The sequence below is a fragment of the Zootoca vivipara genome, chromosome 3 (assembly GCF_965207765.1).
Source record: "Zootoca vivipara chromosome 3, rZooViv2.hap1.1, whole genome shotgun sequence".
Lineage (NCBI taxonomy): Eukaryota > Metazoa > Chordata > Lepidosauria > Squamata > Lacertidae > Zootoca > Zootoca vivipara.
In genome coordinates this window covers 60,647,680-60,667,418 of record NC_142586.1, presented here as the reverse complement: position 1 = coordinate 60,667,418, position 19,739 = coordinate 60,647,680, and the positions used below count along the sequence as shown (strand labels likewise).

General features: G+C 45.6%; 1 long non-coding RNA gene across 1 annotated transcript; it reads left to right on the top strand.

Annotated features, from left to right (window-relative positions):
* Positions 1-607: 607 nt before the first annotated feature.
* Positions 608-18,824, top strand: LOC148686272 (uncharacterized). Its single transcript, XR_015948985.1, has 3 exons — positions 608-1,679; positions 5,034-5,175; positions 18,295-18,824. It is a non-coding gene; the product is annotated as an uncharacterized LOC148686272 (long non-coding RNA).
* The last annotated feature ends 915 nt before the right edge of the window (positions 18,825-19,739 follow it).

Sequence of the window (19,739 nt, the reverse complement as noted above, 5' to 3'; positions counted from 1 at the left end):
ACACTACTATAAAAATACAGGATGGACATATAGACACCACCTTATACAGAAAACCAACTGACCGACAAACATATCTACATGCTTCTAGCTACCATCCCAAACATACCAAACAATCCATCGTATACAGCCAGGCCTTACGTTACAACCGCATCTGTTCCAACTCTACAGACAGAGAATCTCACCTAAGAGATCTACAGCAAACCTTTTTAGAACTAAAATATCCACCTGATGAAGTTAAACAACAGATCAACAGAGCCAGACAGATACCTAGAGAGAACCTGCTGCAAGACAGACCCAAAAAAGAAAATAACAGAACACCACTAGTCATCACATACAGCTCCCAAGCTAAAACAGTACAACGCATCATCAGAGATCTACAGCCTCTCCTGGACAATGACAGCTCCCTTTCTCAAGCTCTGGGAGGAAGACCTTTCATTGCCTACAGACAGCCACCCAATCTTAAACAACTCCTCACCCACAATAATACAACCACCAGACTTAACATGGACACTGGTACCAGAGCCTGCAATAAACCCAGATGCCAACTTTGCTGCCACATACACCCAGACAACACCATTACTGGCCCCAACAACATCCAACATACCATCTCAGGACTATTTAATTGCTCATCTTCTAACATTGTGTATGCCATCAAATGCCAACAGTGCCCTTCAGCTCTCTATATTGGACAAACAGGCCAAACCCTACGCCAAAGGATAAATGGACATAAATCTGACATCAGGAACCAGAAGACAGAAAAACCAGTAGGAGAACACTTCAATCTCCCAGGACATTCTATACAAGACCTCAAAGTAGCTGTCTTACTACAAAAGAATTTCAGAAATAGACTGGAAAGAGAAGTTGCTGAATTGCAACTTATCACCAAGCTCAAAACCATGGAGGGACCTGGTTTGAACAGAGATATCGGATTTTTATCTCATTATACATGATAAGCGATCTTCAGCCATCTCAACCCTTGCTTTTTCATGCAAAACCATTTGCAGTCGTTTGCGGTCATCAACAGCTATCAGTCAGTCAATCACCCATTTCCACCACCCTTCTGAGTGATCCCCCCTCCCCATCCCCACCCCTCCCCACCCCTTCTCTACATAAGTGCCTGGAAACTTCCATTTCACTGTATCCGAAGAAGTGTGCATGCACACGAAAGCTCATACCAAAATAAAAACTTAGTTGGTCTTTAAGGTGCTACTGAAGGAATTTTTTTATTTTACTTCGATCCAGACCAACACGGCTACCTACCTGTAACCACACTTGGTTGTAGTTCATTAAAGATAGGGAGCTACATATGATCATTACATGCCTACATTTGGCAGAGGAAGCTAATTGCTCTACATTAAAAGAGCTAATGACATGGTAGTGAGCAAGTCAAGTATGTATACAATATAAACTCTCTCTAAAGTGTGGTAAAATGCCGTTTTAAAGGATCTTTAAGTATATCAAAATAAAAAAAATCCTATTGAAAATGTTTAGTATCACAAATGATCTTGCTTTAGAATACTCAGCTTCTGACCGCAAAGGCTCTTGACCCTTAGAAGGAAATAGAGACCAGGCCTGCTGTTTCGCAAGGTGGAGTGAGACTAGAAAGGGACCAGCATTCCATCTTGTTGCCAAATGTAAGACTGTCCCAGAAGAAGGAACCTCCTCTAGCAGCTTACTGGGTAAGGACGGACCTTCCATCCAAAGGAGTCTTCATACTGACAATCTTCCATAAATAAATCTCACCTTTCTTTATAAAATCTGGTATTGCACATAACAGCAATATGTTGATGACATTCAACTCGTTTACATCTGGAGGTGAGGCAGACGAAGTGCTGGACTAGTGCCTTGCCTCGATAATGGACTGGATGAGAGCCAACAAACCGAAACTCAATCCAGATAAGACAAGCACTGTTAGTGGATCATCCTCTAGACTGGATGGCTGGGAGGTTGCCTGCTCTTGATGGGGTTACACTTTCTGTGAAGCAGTGGGCACATAGTTGGGGTACTCCTGGATCCTTTGCTGTCGCGTAAGGCTCAGGGGGCCTGCAATGCATTATACATAGGGCTGCCTCTAAAGATGGTTCAGAAACTTCAGCTAGTGCAGAATTCTATAGCCAGGTTGCTCACGGTTTGAGCATATTACACTGATCCTGGTCTATCTGGCTACCAATTAGTTTCCCGGCCCAATTCAAAGTGTTGGTTTTGACCTATGAAGCCTTAAACTGCTCAGGACTGCAATATCTCAAGGACCAGTTTTCTCCATATGAACCTACCTGGACCTTGAGATCATCTGCTGAGGCCCTTCTTTGTGTGCCTCTTCCATGAGAAGTCTGGTCTGGATGGTGGCAACACAAGAATTGGCCTTTTCTGCTGTGGCTCCCCATTTGTGGAATGCTCTTCCCAGGGAGGTTCAACTTTCATTATACATCTACAGGTGCCAGGCAAAAACATTCCTCTTTAACCAGGCCTTTGGCTGATTGATATCCTATGCCAGGGTTCCCAAACTAAGGCCCGGGGGCCGGATGCGGCCCAATCGCCTTTTAAATCCGGCCCGTGGACGGTCCAGGAATCAGCATGTTTTTACATGAGTACAATGTGTCCTTTTATTTAAAATGCATCTCTGGGTTTTTTGTGGGGCATAGGAATTCATTCATTTTATTTTATTTTCAAAATATAGTTTGGCCCTCCATAAGGTCTGAGGGACAGTGGACCGGCCCCCCTGCTGAAAAAGTTTGCTGACCCCTGTCCTATGCCCTTTTAAAATGTGTGGGTGGGGCGGGATTATTGAGTTGTTCTTGTTTTTGTTTTTAATTACGTAAGTATTTTGTATTTTTACATTGTGATTTTATCTTGTGAACCGCCCTGAGACCTGCGGATATAAAGCAGTATACAAATTTAATAAATAAAAACAACAACATATTCTAACGGATGATGACCCCAATTCATGTTTGGATTAATTTCTTTTTCTTTTGAGCCATTCACTCAGTTGGCAAAGTGTCATGTCTACAAAGCAGTAGAGAATCATTAGCTTTTGGGTTTTTTAAAAGGTTAATTGAGGCTGTGGTGCTTGTTTTAATTTAATTTTAATCATGATATTTGGTGAACATAAATTCTTTCTTCAAACTAAACTAATGTTGAATGCATTTTTGCTGTATATCAGCAATCACTGTTTAATACCTTAAACAATATACTTCCTTTTAAAAATGAAAATATAGATTGCATGTGTTGCAGCGTTTCTCCAGTATATGTTTTCAGACAGCATTGCATCAGATTCTCTGGAGTAACATAGGACTTTTTAAAATTTGTTTTTAAATAGATCAGGTGACAATACTGCATCCAACTAATTGTGGGATCAAATTACAAAAAGACAACATAGCCATATCCTTTTGGCTCATTTAAAACAGGTGTCTACAAATAGTCTGTGAGTCAGATGGTCTCTTGCTTAGTAAAAGCCTAAAGTCCAAGGGAAAGTGCAAGTAAATAGCTTTTACAAATCTGTAATCTAATTGTGCAGGATGCTAGTTCCATGGTCTGATAGGGTATTAACCATCTTCTAAAAATATAAACTTTCCAGAAAAGGGTTTATGAGTTCACTTCAATATTTTGAACTAAACTAGTGTTCCAGGCATGCTGCAGTAAAGTGGTTTCAAAACTTTTAAAATATTGTACTGTATATGTATTAAATGCATTATAATTATTTTCGCTTTGAATCCACTTGAAAAGGAAGGAGGAACTGAGTAGGTGTCAAAAGGTCGAGGAGAACAGACAGTTGTGTTTAGAGGCATGAAAGCAGTCTGACAGGCAAGGCATAGTTACTCTAGTGTAAACCCTCATTTATTTTGTTCTACTGTACTATGAACTCTGTTAAAGCAGGTTGTGCAGATTTTTAAAGCACGATGAAACACTGCAAAATCAGTTTATCAGAGATGTCTGCAACATGAATTCAAGAGGCTTTGTAATTTATGGTGTATACACCATAAACTACAAAGCCTCTTGAATTACCTAGGCATGGATCTGACAATCTGGGTTTCATTCAGGTTTTCATCTTTCCTGCCTTAAATTATTCTGGTCTTCACATTTCTTCAGCAGTTTATTTTATTTTGTATGTCCGAATTAAAATTCACCAACATTTTCGCATCACAAAATTTGGAGAATTGAAAATTTCAAAAGGTAGCTATGTTTTGATTTGATTATTGTTTTGGGAAGTGCATGTTGTGTAGGCTCACATTAAAATCTGAGCCAAATTTCTCCCCCATCCCTTCAACTTTCTGGAATAATGATTATTTATGTCCAGATAGACAATGGTTAGAAAAGAAAATTCAAGCAGGACTCCTTTTCTTGTGCTTGCTTGACAAGCTACATTTTCCAAAATCCCCAAGTCTGCAACCCTATGCACACTTATCTGGGAGCGAGTCCCATTTACCTCAGTGGGGGCAACTTTCATGTAAGCGCACACAGACTCAGACTACAAAATAAAATATGCTAGCAGGAAGTTTTACTGTGTTTTTATTAATGCATATTTATGATTGTTTTTAATGATCGCTTATATTATGTTCATATAGAAAATCTCAATAAGTTATTTGGCAGTGAGAGGTCTTCTATATAAGTCTTAAAGGCATTAGAATCCTGTTTCTTTAATGGTTGCCAGAAAGTTGTGTGGCCCATATTTCAGCCTCACACTTGACTCTTCACAGAATGTTGATGACAACCTATCATCTGTTCATAGAATGTGTGAACTGCCAAGCGTGAGAATTAATCTTTAGGGACTATATATTAAGTGCTGCTTTAGAAGAAAATCCTGACATTCTGAGTCATCTAAGACCTTTGGGCGAACTATTGTTTAAGCAAGACTCGGCCCTTTCTGTGTTAGGATGACTAATGTCTGGTGACGAGAAATGTGGGACTTGGAGGTAAAGTGTGGGAAGAGTGCTGGGAGGAAGCTAAATACAGAAGCCCTAACAAGTACTTAGAAGAAGGAAAGACGCTGTGAATAGTAATTAAGGAACATAATGAATTTCACAATGTCGTTGCAGGCTGTTGATCACTGACCACCAGGACTGCTTTGAGAACAATGAGATAATATGAGAGTATCAAGACCCAGTCAAGATCGGGCATGGCTGTACAAAAGTCAAGGCCTGAAGGATGTGTGGAAACTCGTACCAAAACGTCATGGAGGTCAGAGCTTGTGTTCCTGTCACAGTGGCCGGAGCGGACTACTTCAGAGTAACGACGCTACGCAGCTCTGCATTTTATTCTTTTATTGGTGCTGCGTATTTACAGTGCTAAAGTCATTGCTATTTACACGGAGTGATGTGATCAGTCGGTTTCAGAACCTCCTAATGGCTTTTGGCGCGTCTTTCTCCAACACAAAAGCTTTGGCAGACCCATCCTCTTTCCCCTCCTCTTTCTGCGTAGTTCTGGCGTTGGGGGGATGGGTCTCCCTCCCTTATTCGCCCCTTCCTGTCCCGCCTGGGACCCTGGCTCCTCTACCTTGCCTGAGCCTCGGACCCGACTTCCTGCTTCCCTACTGGAATCGGAACTCTCTCTGCTTTCCCCTGTGCTCGGTGATTGGCTTGAACTCAGGAGGGGAGGGACTTCGCGATATCCCCTGTCCCTCACATCCACCCCCCTCCCAAGCTCTCCTTCACCCCTCCCCAGGTCCCCCCCAGGTGTCGGTGACGACTGGAAGCCTAAGAACTCAGTGCTTTCCGAGCCCGTTGGTGTGAACACCTCCCCCCAGTCCTGCAAGCCCCCCCCCTTCCGCCTGGGAGGATGGGAATCCCAAAAAGTCCGTGGCGTCAGAGCTGGTGGGGGTAAAAATGTTCTGCCAATCTGCTCCTTCCTCTGACTGGGTGGATCTCGGTGACACCCATACCTCATCCTCTGGTTCCTCAAACTCCGCTTCCCAGCGCCATGGTGAACTGCTCTCCCGTGCTTCCTCCCCCTCCCCCTCCCTTTCCATGTGCCAGGGCTTGGGTCTATGGGGAAAGAGGGCGTGAAATTCTTCTACCAGGAATTCCTCCTGTATCTGAGTGGCTGGGACCCATTCATTCTGGGACGGTGGAGCATCCTCCCATGCCATGAGGTACTCCAGTCCCCCCACCCCCCACCTTGAATCCAGGATGGCCGTGGCCTCATTGAGTTGCTCCCTGCCTTCCCTCTCCCCCCCTCCCTCAGGGGTTTGTTCGCTGTCTCGGAGCCTGCTGCTTTCCCTGTACGGCGACAGCAGCGATCTATGAAACACAGGGTGCACCCTCATGTCCTCTGGCAGTGCCAGCCTGTATGCCACCGGGTTGACCTGTTGCGTGACCGTGAAGGGGCCCAACCTTCTGGGCGCCAGCTTTTTGCATCGCCCTCTGATGGGAAGGCCCTCCGAGGACAACCACACTTTGTCCCCCACCCTAATGACCTCCCCCGGTCGCCTGTGGCGATCTGCCCCCTTCTTGTACGCTTCCTTGGCTCTCTCCAAGTGTTCTCTGAGCTGCTGGTGCACCGTCTCCAGTTCCTCTGCCCAATCCTCAGCCTGTGGGCCCTCCTCCTCCTCCTCCCCCTCCCTCTCTGGGAAAGATCTGAGGTCACGCCCGTAATTGGCCTTAAAGGGCGACACCCCTGTGGAGACGTGCACCGCATTGTTGTAGGCAAATTCTGCCAGTGGCAGGCGATCCACCCAGTCCGTTTGCCGCTGGCTGACGTAGCATCTCAGGTACTGCTGCAGAATGGCGTTGACCCTCTCCGCCTGTCCATTGGTCTGCGGGTGTCTAGCCGTCGACAAGCTGACCTCCACCTGCAGGAGGTTCATGAGCCGCCGCCAGAACCTGGAAACAAATTGGCGGCCACGATCCGAAATAACCCTTAAAGGTAATCCATGCAGTCTGAATACGTGATCCACAAACAGTTTGGCTGTCTCTTCTGCAGAGACCGCCCTGGCACACGGTATAAAGTGGCACATTTTGGACATGAGGTCCACCACCACCAACACTGCGGTCTTGCCCCTGGATGAGGGCAGGTCTGTGATGAAGTCCATGGACACTACTTCCCACGGCCTGTGCGGTGTGGCTAAGGGCTCCAGCAAACCTGCTGGTGGCGCTCTGACCACCTTTGCCCGCTGGCAGGTGTCACAGCCCCTTACATAATCCCTCACATCCTCCCGCACCCCTGGCCACCAGAAGTGTCTCATGACTAGGTGAGTGGTTTTATCCCTCCCAAAATGACCCGCCGTTGGGTTGTCGTGCATCTGCTTGAGGACCGTACGTCTGAGCTGGGTGGTGGGCAGGTACAGTGCACCCTTGTAGAAAAGCAGCCCCCTGCGTTCTGCAAAGTCTTTTGCCTGCTCCCCCCCCCTCTCAGTTCTCTGAAGATGCGGTTGGCAAATTCATCCGCTGCCGTCAGTGCTGTGAGTTCTGCCTCGCTTACCACTGCTGCTCCGCAGGACCAAGCTGACGGGGGGAAGATGTGCCTGGGTGCCGGTGGCGCCTCCTCCTCCATGTACTCTGGCTTGCGGGAGAGGGCATCCGCCCTGACATTCTGCTCTCCCGGGATGTAGTGTATGGAGAAGTTGAAGTTCGAGAAGAACTCTGCCCACCGTATCTGCCGCTGGTTGAGCACCCTGGCAGTTCTCCAGAACTCCAGGTTCTTGTGGTCTGTGCACACCTGGATGGGGTGCTTGGCGCCCACCAGGAAGTGTCTCCAGTGCTGGAACGCAGCGTGGATCGCAAGAAGTTCCCGATCAAACACCGTGTAGTTTCGCTCTGGCTGGGTCAACTTCCTGGAGAAGAAGGCACAGGGTCTCCACTCTCTGTTGGCGTCCAGTTGCAACAAAATGGCGCCCACAGCTTTATCAGAAGCATCTGTCTCCACGCGTAGGGGCGCGTCCTGAACCACGTGGAACAGGTTCTGGTCTGAGGCGAACACCCTCTTGAGGCTTTCAAACGCTGCTTGCGCCTCTGGTGTCCACCTGAACTTCTGCTTGCCTCTCAGGCAGTCAGTGATGGGAGCCGTAACGCGAGAGAAGTTCTTGATGAACTTCCTGTAGAAGTTGGCGAAGCCTAGTAGGCGTTGGGCATCTTTGCGCGTCCTGGGGCTGTGCCAGTCCAGGATGGCCTGCACCTTGTCCTTGTCCATCGCCAGCCCCTTGTCTGACAGCTTGTAGCCTAGGAAGTCCACCTCCTTGGTGTGAAACTTGCACTTCTCCAGCTTCACATACAGGTGGTTCTCCTTCAGGCGCTGCAACACCTCCCTGACATCCTTCACATGCTGCACTGGGTCATCGGAGTAGATAAGGATGTCATCCAGGAAGACCAAGCATTTCCTGAAAAGGAGGGACCCCAGGACGTGGTGCATGAAGGCCTGGAAGCATGCTGAGCCCCCTTGCAACCCGAAGGGCATCACGAGATATTCAAAGGAGCCCAGAGGCGTGAACATCGTGGTTTTCCATTCATCGCCTTCCCGGATCCTGATCAAGTTGTACGCCCCCCTCAGGTCTAGCTTGGTGAAAATCTTGCCCCTGCGTGCCGCTGTCAGGAGATCATCCACTCTGGGCATGGGGAAAGCCACTGGCTCTGTCACTGAATTCAGTCGTCTAAAATCCACCACAAGACGGCGCTGTTGCGTGTCTTTCTTGTCCACCCAGAAGACCGGGCTGCCCCCTGCTGCCTTGCTTTCTCTGATGAACCCCCGCTTGAGGTTCTTGTCGATGAAAGCGCGCAGATCCTCCAGTTCCTGGTCTGACATGGCGTACAGCTTGGCTGGGGGTATAGTTGCCCCTGGCACCAGGTTGATCTGGCAGTCAAAAGGCCTGTGTGGGGGTAGGTGGTCGGACTCCGCTTCGCTGAAGACCTCCTGCAGGTCCCAGTACGGCTTGGGTATCGCCTCACCCCCTTTGACGTGCATGGTGGCCACCGTGGCTATCGGAGGCCCCTCCCCTGGTTGGTGCTGCATGCAATGTTCCAGGCAAAAGTCCGATCCAAAAGTGATGCATCTTTGGTGCCAACTGATGGAGGGGTCGTGGTGCGCCAGCCAGCTCATGCCCAAGACGATGGGGGGGGTCTGAGATGGTGGTGACGTTGAATGCCAGTGTCTCTGAGTGCCTCCCCACCGTCATTCTCATGGGGGGGGTTTGATGAGTGATGGCCCCTCCCAGCAGCTCTCTGCCGTCAATGGTTGCCACGTGCAGAGGAAAATCCAGCTGCAGAAGCTGGATCTGGTGCTCTTCTGCAAAGTTTCTCGAGAAGAAGTTCGCTGACGCCCCACTGTCAATTAGGGCGAGGACCGTCAGGGGATAGCCATTTGGGAGCGTGAGCGTCACTTCTAGAACCACTCCTGCTCTGGGAGGGGTGGGCTGGCTCTGCTCCTCTCTGTGCGGGTGGGTGGGCTGGGGCTGTTGTCTGCTGACTGTGCCTGGCTGCTGCCCCTTGTCTCCTGCAGCCAGGCTTTCCCGTTTCCCTGCTGTGGTGCTGCGTCAGTGGGGGAGGGCACAACCGTTCCCGCCTTTCCTTGCCACTCCCTGCGATGTGGGCAGTCTCTGACGAGATGCTGGGGGGAGTTGCAGAGAAAGCAATTCCCGCCCCTTCCCTCCTTGCGTCTTGGCGCCGCTGGGGTTTGAAAAGCCCGCGCGCGCGCGCTATCAATCTGCATGGGTTCCTGGTCCTGACTGGCCCCAGGCGTGGCTTGAAAGGGTTGTTGGGGGAGTGGCTTCTCCTGCGACCGTGGGAACCAAGCCCGCTTTGCGCGCGTTGCTTGCTTGTCGCTCCACCGGGATTCCTGTCTCACCCCCACCGCCAGAGCCGCTTTGCTCAGCTGATCCATATTACTGGGCTTTGGACCTCTTGAGAGCTCATCCTTCACCTCCTCATGCAACCCCAAGTAGAACGCCGCTTGCATTGGGGGTGACTCGAGTTCCCACCCCAATCTGTGCACCAGCATGGTGAATTTCGCCCAATACGCGCGAACTGTCATATTTCCTTGGCGTAAATTATGAAGTTCCTCCTTAGTCTGGTCCATATGACTATCGGACGAATACATCGTTTTCAAACCTTCTAGAAATAGTTTGACATTCTTCATGCAAGGATTCTTTGTTGCGATTAACGGTCTTAGCCACTCCCTGGCTGCCCCGGTAAGGTGCTCCACAATAAACGCTACCCTGTGCTCATCATCAGGGAACTCAGCGTGGTGCAGCTCAAGAGCATACACAATCTCAGTCTCAAAGCCCTGATATTCCCTCGGGTCTCCATTGAACTTGCTTACTAGGGTCCCGGCTCTCCTTCCTGGCAGCACTTGGACTTGGGGTGCCCCTCCCGCCTTGCTTTTCTCTGCATCCAGCTTGTTTTGGAGGTCTACCGCCACCGCCCTTAATTCCTGCTCTCTTTCCTGTAGCGCTCTCACCTGTTCCGCAAGTTGTAGCCGGTCGTCCTGGACCTTCCTAGTCTCTTCTTTAGCTGCCTTCAATTCCCCCTGCGCCTGCAGCGACAGCTGCTGCAGTTCTTGCTGGGCTTGCTCCGCGATCTGCCGCCATTTCTCCGCCTCTGACACGCTCATCCCGGCAACTCCAAAGTAGCCCAAAAAGGATTAGGAGGTTGCTGTCACAGTGGCCGGAGCGGACTACTTCAGAGTAACGACGCTACGCAGCTCTGCATTTTATTCTTTTATTGGTGCTGCGTATTTACAGTGCTAAAGTCATTGCTATTTACACGGAGTGATGTGATCAGTCGGTTTCAGAACCTCCTAATGGCTTTTGGCGCGTCTTTCTCCAACACAAAAGCTTTGGCAGACCCATCCTCTTTCCCCTCCTCTTTCTGCGTAGTTCTGGCGTTGGGGGGATGGGTCTCCCTCCCTTATTCGCCCCTTCCTGTCCCGCCTGGGACCCTGGCTCCTCTACCTTGCCTGAGCCTCGGACCCGACTTCCTGCTTCCCTACTGGAATCGGAACTCTCTCTGCTTTCCCCTGTGCTCGGTGATTGGCTTGAACTCAGGAGGGGAGGGACTTCGCGATATCCCCTGTCCCTCACAGTTCCAATTCCTTTAAGAAATACTACTTGCGCTACTTCCATAACCAGGCAGAGTAGGTTAGGGTCCTGATATTTTGACTAGAACCTTCATAGCTGCTGATGCCAGTAAACTGGGTTGAGGGGGAGGCTTGGTGGTCTGAAGGTCTATAGGCTAGCAGTTCCTTGATGCCAAATTATGCCACCTATCATTTGCAGGGTCCAGTGTTTTATATTCTTTCTGTACCCAAAGAAGGCATGAAATTACGTACAGGCAACTCACCAAGTGAGGTCCAAGCCTGCTTCTAGCCCTGGAGTCTCTGTCACCGAGCACCCGGAATTATGAAGCCAAACTATGGTATTTGATTATGATTAATGCATTTTCCAAAACTTGATATGTACAACTTACATTTACTTTCATTAATCTCGTATTAGAAGACTTCCATGTCCGCACCTCCATGGTTCCCTGTTTGTTTGTTATTTTGCTACATAGCCTTCTAATATGACCCAAGTCCTTTTGTACACTAACCTGGTTGTTTTTAACTGCTGCTCATATTTCTAACCCTACTTGGAAGTTTCATTGACTATTATAACTCTTTAAATGCTCCCCAACATATTCCTACTCTTCTCATGTACCTTCCCTCATCTTGATTCCTTATCCTTACTGTCATAGTAGCAAGTTGCGGAACAAGCCAAACCCTAGGTATTTCAGGACCTATTGCATTTTATTTAATTTTCTTCTGAGTATTGCCAATATTGTGAATACATACAGAGAAGAACTTCATAAAGTTTAATTATTTGTGATACTGGAAAACATCTTGCTCTACTAACTTGAATCCCCTTCCAGCCAGTGCATCCACTGTTCAGATACAGTACACATACAAAAAAAATACATATGGATTCTTGGGCATTTCGGTGGAGCAATGCAATCTTTCACACATCTCCTCTCCATTTAAATTACTGTAATGCAGATCTTGCCAGCATCAGACATGAGCTCCCATCCCCATGCCAAAGGAATCCCAAAGGATTCCATGCCAAAGGAATCAAGACAAGAGCTTGATCTAATAAGTAGATTTTCAATGTAGCTTTTTCACTGTGTGTACACTGAAATAGGAAAAGTAGGGTTTTTAATTGCAATGCTACAGAGATGTACGGTAATTCTGGAAATGCTAACAATTCTAAACCATTCATACAATAATATATTGGGGTTGTTGCTGTTGTTTTCCTTATATTACCCTGTATACTATGAATAACAACTGAGAGCTATTTATCAAATTCCATGAGTTGCCTCAGAGTGGAATATTGGTCACTTTATTTTTGATTAAAACTCCATAAATCTGTCACAAAACCTCCAGTCTCTTAAGAACTACTCAGGATGCAGCTCTTGCCAGATTTCCTGCAAGATGCTCATATAATAGATTATACTAGAATTAGTGAAACAATTGTCCTCTGCATGCCATATTTTTCCGTGTATAAGATGACCCCTGCCTAAAATGGGGAGGCTAAGTCACAATATCTCCAGAGCAAAAATGTCTATACTTAGCCTGAGGAAAGCTGAGCTCTGGAACTCCTTGCCACAAGGAAATCACCATGGCAAAGAATTTAGCCATTTCCAAAGATGGATTAGGTAGCAGTAGAAAATTACTCACTGATTATGCATCTGCCAATATTTTGTGATTGGTGGGTATTAGTCATTTGCAGTTGCAAGTGGGCCCTGGGAGTAGAAAGTTTGGGAACCTCTGGCTTAAGGCATTTGATGCAATCATAGGACAGGATTCACCTAACAAACCACATCAATTGAAGGCCTCTGCAATGACTTTTTCTTGCACAACAGGGCTTCTCACCCCCCACGTACTGTGCCCCTGAAACCAGCTAGGGTGGGGCTCAGGGGAACTCCATAAGAGCACATAGCGGCAGTGGGATCATTCCACCTGGCAAGCTGAATTGCTTTGCATCTTTTTAATCCAAAACTTGAACTAGAAGTATTATTGCATTATGTCAGGAGCTCTAGAACCTTGATAGTTGTGGATAATGATTTAATTTTTGTGAGGAAGTATTTATTGACATTTAAATTAGGGACTATAAGTAGAGTGTTGTTTTGAATTTATATGCCAGATTGAGTTAGCTACAACTCACTAATTTCAGTTAATTCATTAAGTTCATCTTTGCCTTTCCCCTACAAAAGCACCCCTACAGTCTAGACGGGATGTACTTCTTTGGGTGATAAATAATGAATAAATACAGAGAGCGCCATTAGCCATTAATGTAGCAGATTGATTCTCTGGAGCATGCCGTCTCCATCCTTACTTTAGCGCTTATGCCACCTGCCTTTTGCACTTATCATATTCGGCTTTAGTGAGAGTGAATGAGATTCCCTTATCATTCTTCGTTTACTTCATTTTTATCAATGCACGCCAGCCAAAATAGAGCCTTTCTACAGCAACAAGATATAAATTGGAGGGAAAGTGCTCGATGTTAGCATACCTTTATTGCTCTGGCATAGTGATTTATGTGGCTTATTCATCATGATTAGGGAGCAACTCAGACGATACTAGTTGTGTGTGTGTTTTATATCTGTCTTCTTAAAACACATTACCAGAGATTAGGGACTGTAAAGTTCTTATAATACAGGGATGAGAACCCTATAGCCCTCCAGCAGTTGTTGGGAAGTGCCTGTGTTGGATTCTATTAGGAACCCCATATGTACTGTCTAAAGGAGAACAGGATATTTTTAAGGTGGTGGTGGTGGTAGTGAGTGGATGGTGCAGTTCTGCCAATTGAAGGACTGGCACTTAGAGGATCTGAGTATACTGAGCAAAAATCAAGAATGAAAGTGGTGCAGTATAGGAGGAGGTGCTATAGTTCATTGGTAGAGCACATGATTTGGATGTAGAAATTTCCAAGTTTAGTTTAAAACGGATTTGGTGCTCTTGTGCAACAAACATGATTCTTGATTCATAGCACAGTTTCTCAGCTACGGCACTACCGCAGTTCTCCTTGTGGTTGCATTATATTTTTAAACAACCAGGACAGACTGCAGAATAGACTCTACAACTGAACATTTTCACTGCAGCAGCAGAAAAAGCAAGTCAATCAATAAAAGGGGGGAAATGTCCATATAGTGCAGTTCAGTTGCAATAATATACAATTCTAACACTAGCATGACATCTTTATGTGTTGCTGTATTTATTCACTTGTAAGATCTTTCAGACCTGGTGATGCAGTGCATATAATTAGCTCAGCTGTCTTGAGCCCCGAAACAGCGACCTTCAAGTCCAATCAGGTTGAAGAGGAAGGAGGCAATCACCTCACTCTGCCAAATGGTAGGACCAGCCCTGTCCGTCCCCATGGAGATGCCAGGGCTGGCGTGAAGCGACTGCTCAGGCCCTACCTGCAAGGTGGAGTTCCTGTTTGCCTGCAAGAACTGAGCCACATCCTGTTTGCCACTCTAAAGTCATGCCTGCCCACTCCTTTTATGATAGAAGCTGTGTGTGTCAGTTGTTGAATGAATGTCTTTGTTTGCTTAGCCCTGCCATACACTTGTTCCACCAGTGATCCTTGGCTTGTCTATGTTCCATACTGATTTGAACATTAAAGTTTGTGGCAGAAAACAAAATCTGAGCCCAAGGGCACTCACAGTGATCTGCCATTGTTGGCACCCACGTGGCAGGAAGTGGTCATGGGAGAATCAGTTTGCTGAAAGATTTGAAAAGCAGCACTGAATCTTTCCCCTAATATCCCTCCTTAAGAATCCAAGAAGGACCCTGCTGAATGAGATCAAGGGTGCATCTGGTCTAGCACCCTGCCTTCCACAATGACCATTCAGAATCCTCCAGGAGGACTGAAGGCAACAGCCATCTCACACAGTTGCTCCCCAGCAATGGGTACTTTGAGGTACTCCTCTGAACACTGCCTCTGGAGGCTGCATGTATTCATCATAAAAAGGAGCCATTCCCACTACTGTGCTAATACAGTACGTCTAATCACAAGTGGACAACATCAGAAGCTGCCTTTTACCAAGTCAGAACCTGTGTCCACCTAGCTCAGTATTGTCTATTTTGACTGGCAGTGGCTCTCCAGGATTGCAGACAAAGGATGCTCCCAGCCTTAGCTAGAGATGGCAGGAATTGAACCTGGGCTGGGACCTTCCATGTGCAATATGGATGCTCCACCACTGAGCTACTGCCTTTCTCCACATTTCAAATAGTTAAATGTTAGCATGCCTCTTCAAGAGAGAGAGAGAGAGAGAGAGAGAGAAGAAAACAGGTATGGTTAATAAGCAAAAACAATTTGATTTTTAAAAAACAAAGGGCAGAGTTTTCATTGTTGTCACCCCACCCCCAAAGCAAATATACCCAGCAGAAATATTCAATTCTCCCTGTCCTATAATAGTACATTTTGAAGCAGGCAGCTGAGGAGGAATCAAGGACAGAACTGACACGCAGCAAGAGAACAAACTCAGCAGCTTTGTCAAATGCTTCTCAGTTTGTCTGTTGCATAACTGCAGTGCTAAATGCTACTCTGACTAATTTCTGCCACGTACAGAGCCAGATTTTCACGTCAAGGAGCTGAGGCCAGATTGTCAAATGCTCAGCAGAGAAATGAGGGCCAGATTTTTCCAAAGTGATCAACACCCAACATACATGCTCAAGCGCTGAGGTCTTCTGGAAATTCTGGCACATGGCTTTGCTGCCACCTCTGCAGTACAGCCGAGGTCTTGGTTATAAACACAGGGAAGAGTTTTCTGAACTGCCACTGACTTTGGGGATGGATGAGGATAACTTCATCATGTCCCCTCCTTAGAATCATCAATAGCCATCAAGGCAGCTGTCTGAGGGATGAACTGTGTGGCAGGAGCTGACCAGAACTTCTGGATGTTGTCATCAGTTCCACTCCTGGATCTCATCAGAGGGAAGAGTGCTTCAGGGAAGGGACTGCTCTTTACCAAGACTGCAACTATAAGAACTTGTGCTTAAGCTTGCTTTCTCCTCCTCTTTCCCATTCTTTTTTCCTTGTGTGCCGTATCTTCTTAGCTGGTAGGCTGTTGGGAAGGGACTGCCTTTGAATTTTGTAAGCCATTCTGAGAGCTTTTTTTTTGGCTGATGGGCTGGGTATAAATCCTGAAAAGCAGTTCCAACTGCAATTCTTTCTAAAATACCTGGAAAAATAAGAAAATCTTAACTTGAGGCCAACAAATTGTGAAGTCAGCACCAGACACATCTCCTTTGCGAGGACATTCTAAAGGTAGAGAGCCACCACAGAAAGGGCTCTCTCCTTTATGACTACACAATAGACCTTTGTTAAAGCAGTGTTTGGGGAAAGGCCTCTACAGAAGATCTTACTACACAAGCAGGCTAGTTTGAAGATAAGATATAAAGAATTTAAACAATATACAAAGTGTTCTAGTTGAATCTTACCGTAAACCAAATGTTCGCACTGGTGTTCAAACTCCATTTGCATTGACAGCTTTTGTCTGAAGCAGCCACAATATAAAGGTGTTAAGAGTATCTGCTTCACACACTGTAATTGCTGTTAATTAATTTCATTCCTAGACAAAAAACCAAAAAAACCAAAACGACCTCTAATAAAGCTACATTGCAGATCACAATAGTGCTGTAATTGACTCAGCCCCTTTTGTGCTTTTGCAATTCTGGAAATCTTTAAGGAAAATTGTTGAGCTCTACAGTACACCTAGATAGAAAATGGAACATAAAAAAGATGAGGGCAAAATAGAATAAATGTTTGAAGCTTATAATTTCTACTGATGCCCATCAGAATATTGGGAAACAAACACTGCGCTCAAGGGAGTTGGCCACATTCTGTCTCGGTGAAGATTAAATGGCAAAAATCAAGAGAGACAAAGAACGGGTGAAATAATATATTACATTAGATCAGCTACCTGCACTTGACAAACATTACACCTTTTGTAGCACATTAATATGAATGTTTTCTCGGAAGTAAGTTCCAATGTATTCAATGATGCTTACCTGTGAGAAGGCTTGCTTAGGGACGCAGCCTTAAATTAGGGGCACCATTTATACAAATACTTGGCCCAATAAGAAAAAGAATTTCATTTGTTCCTTTATTCTGTGAAACCTACAGAAGTATAACAACTGAAGTAACATTGCCTACAACCCATTTTTCTGCTAATATTTCATAACTTGTCACTTTGTTCTCATGTACATCTGATTTCTTGGATGCATCTTGCATTTTTTATACCAGCACATTTGTAAATGGTCAAATAATGCTTTTTCACTCATCAAATACTGTAAAAATAAAATGTAAAAATGAATATTCAAGGCAAGCTGGGGGTGGCACTCAAGAGATTCATTTTTCTTCAATTTGGAGTGCTCATAATGGTTTGGCAGATTTTTCAGGCAGCTCCTGTTCAACTTGCTACTTAGCTGAAAGGGGGATCTGACAAGTAAAAACTGCATTATTTAAATTCAACATTTTCAGGGTCAGGGGAACTTAAAAATAATTCCCCCATTAAGGGCTCAATATCAATAATTACAGTTGTCTAATAATCCTACCTGTTCTGTATTTGGTTAGATGTCCTTATCATTTATGTCAAATAATAACTCATATTAATGCAGCATAGGTTAGTTCTGCTCAGAACTTGTTTAATATGTAGGTATAGATTTTATGCATATATATTGTGATAAAACTTGCTTTAGAATGCAACGCTCCAGAGCAGGGACACATGTTCCTCAGCTAAATGATTTGATCTGGCCATTGCTATGCAAACACTGTAGCATATCCCTTCATCTTAATTCCCCTTTGCTAAGATCCTTCACCCTTCATCTTATTCGAGGAGATTCGAATAACATAATATCATCATGGAATTAGAGAACTGAGGGGTTCCCAAAGGTCCTCGGAACTGATAAGATGCATTTGCACAAGATATTCCACATACATTTCTCTTAAAATGTAATATGTTGTTTTTGTTATTTAAATTTCTATACTTTTCTTCATCCGAGGACCACAGGGCAGTTTACAATATAGAAACACAGAAATGAATAGCGTAGTAACAGGCAAAAACAATCCCCCAGTTAAAAAGGCCGTAAATTGTTTAATTACCCAGAGGCTTGGGAGAAGAGAAATGTTTTTGCCTGGCACCTAAAGATATGTAACAAAGGTACCAGGCAAGTCTCCCTGTGAAGAGCATCCCATAAGTGGAGAGCCACTACAGAAAAGGCAGTGGTAGGGGCTATTTAATTGCCTTGTTACTGAGAAAATATTAAGCTGCAATATATTGAGTAAGATCTTGCTCAGAATTGTCTACATTGATTGGCAGTGACTTTCTGTGATTTCAGACTGGTCTCTCCCAGCCCTACCTAGAGATGCCAGAGATTGAACCTGAGACCTTCTGCATGCAAAGCATATATGACATGGAATATGTTTTAAAATGGACACACACATCAAGCGAGTGTTGTTATACATGCTACAGACACCACTGGTGTGCATCAGAACAGCCAGACGAGATGCAACAGAAGAAATGGGAAGGAGAAGGAGGAGGAGGAGGAGGAGGAGGAGGAGGAGAAGAAGAAGAAGAAGAAGAAGAAGAAGAAGAAGAAGAAGAAGAAGAAGAAGAAGAAGAAGAAGAAGGGAGGTAGGCAAACTAAGGCCCGGGGCCGGATCCGGCCCAATCACCTTCTAAATCCGGCCCATGGACAGTCCAGGAATCAGCGTGTTTTTACATGAATGTGTCCTTTTATTTAAAATGCATCTCTGGGTTATTTGTGGGGCTTGCCTGGTGTTTTTACATGAGTAGAATGTTTGCTTTTATTTAAAATGCATCTCTGGCTTATTTGTGGGGCATAGGAATTCATTCACCCCCCAAAAATATATATATAGTCCAGCCCCCTACAAGGTCTGAGGGACCGTGGGCCGACCCCCTGCTGAAAAAGTTTGCTGACCTCTGAAGTAGTTTTTACTTGATACCCCACCTTTCACTTCCCTTAAGGAGTCTCAAAGCAGCTAACATTCTCCTTTCCCTTCCTCTCCCAAAACAAACACTCTGTGAGGTGAGTGGGGCTGAGAGACTTCAGAGAAGTGTGACTAGCCCAAGGTCACCCAGCAGCTGCATGTGGAGGAGTGGGGAAGCGAACCCTGTTCACCAGATTACGAGTCCACCGCTCTTAACCACACCATGCTGGCTCTGGTAAAATGCTTGCCAGTATGGCACACATACTCTGTAAGTACGGTACTTACTATGCCAATTGACTCCCTCATGCAGAGCTGGCATTCCAGTGGCCCAGCCAGGGGGGCTTCTGTGCTGACTCATGTTTAATGTGATTCTTAGGTTTGGTGATACGCAAAATGGTTGAAACAACTGCATTTATACATAACAGAAAATACATAGAACAACTACCCAAGCAGCCCTAAAAGGGTGAGATTCTACCTATCATGCCATCAGCCTGAAAGTTGAATGACTTGGGCATGTACTTAATGGATGCGCTAGTATCTGGTGTACTCCAAGATTAAACAATTTCTAGACACCATGTGTATGTTCTTATACTATACACACTATGCAGTTTTTAATAAGTCACTTATTGGAAGGGATTCACACACCTCCCCAAATGAATAAATATGTGCAAACAGCTTTGAATGAATCAGAAACGAGTCTCTATGGTCTCCTTTACTTTGAATTCCTGTGAACAATTTGCAACTTGTATATGTAGTGTTTCTTCTGGGTACACAGAACACTTCAGGTATGTCAAAATTTGTACTCCCTCTCTCACCAAATGGAAAATTGTAA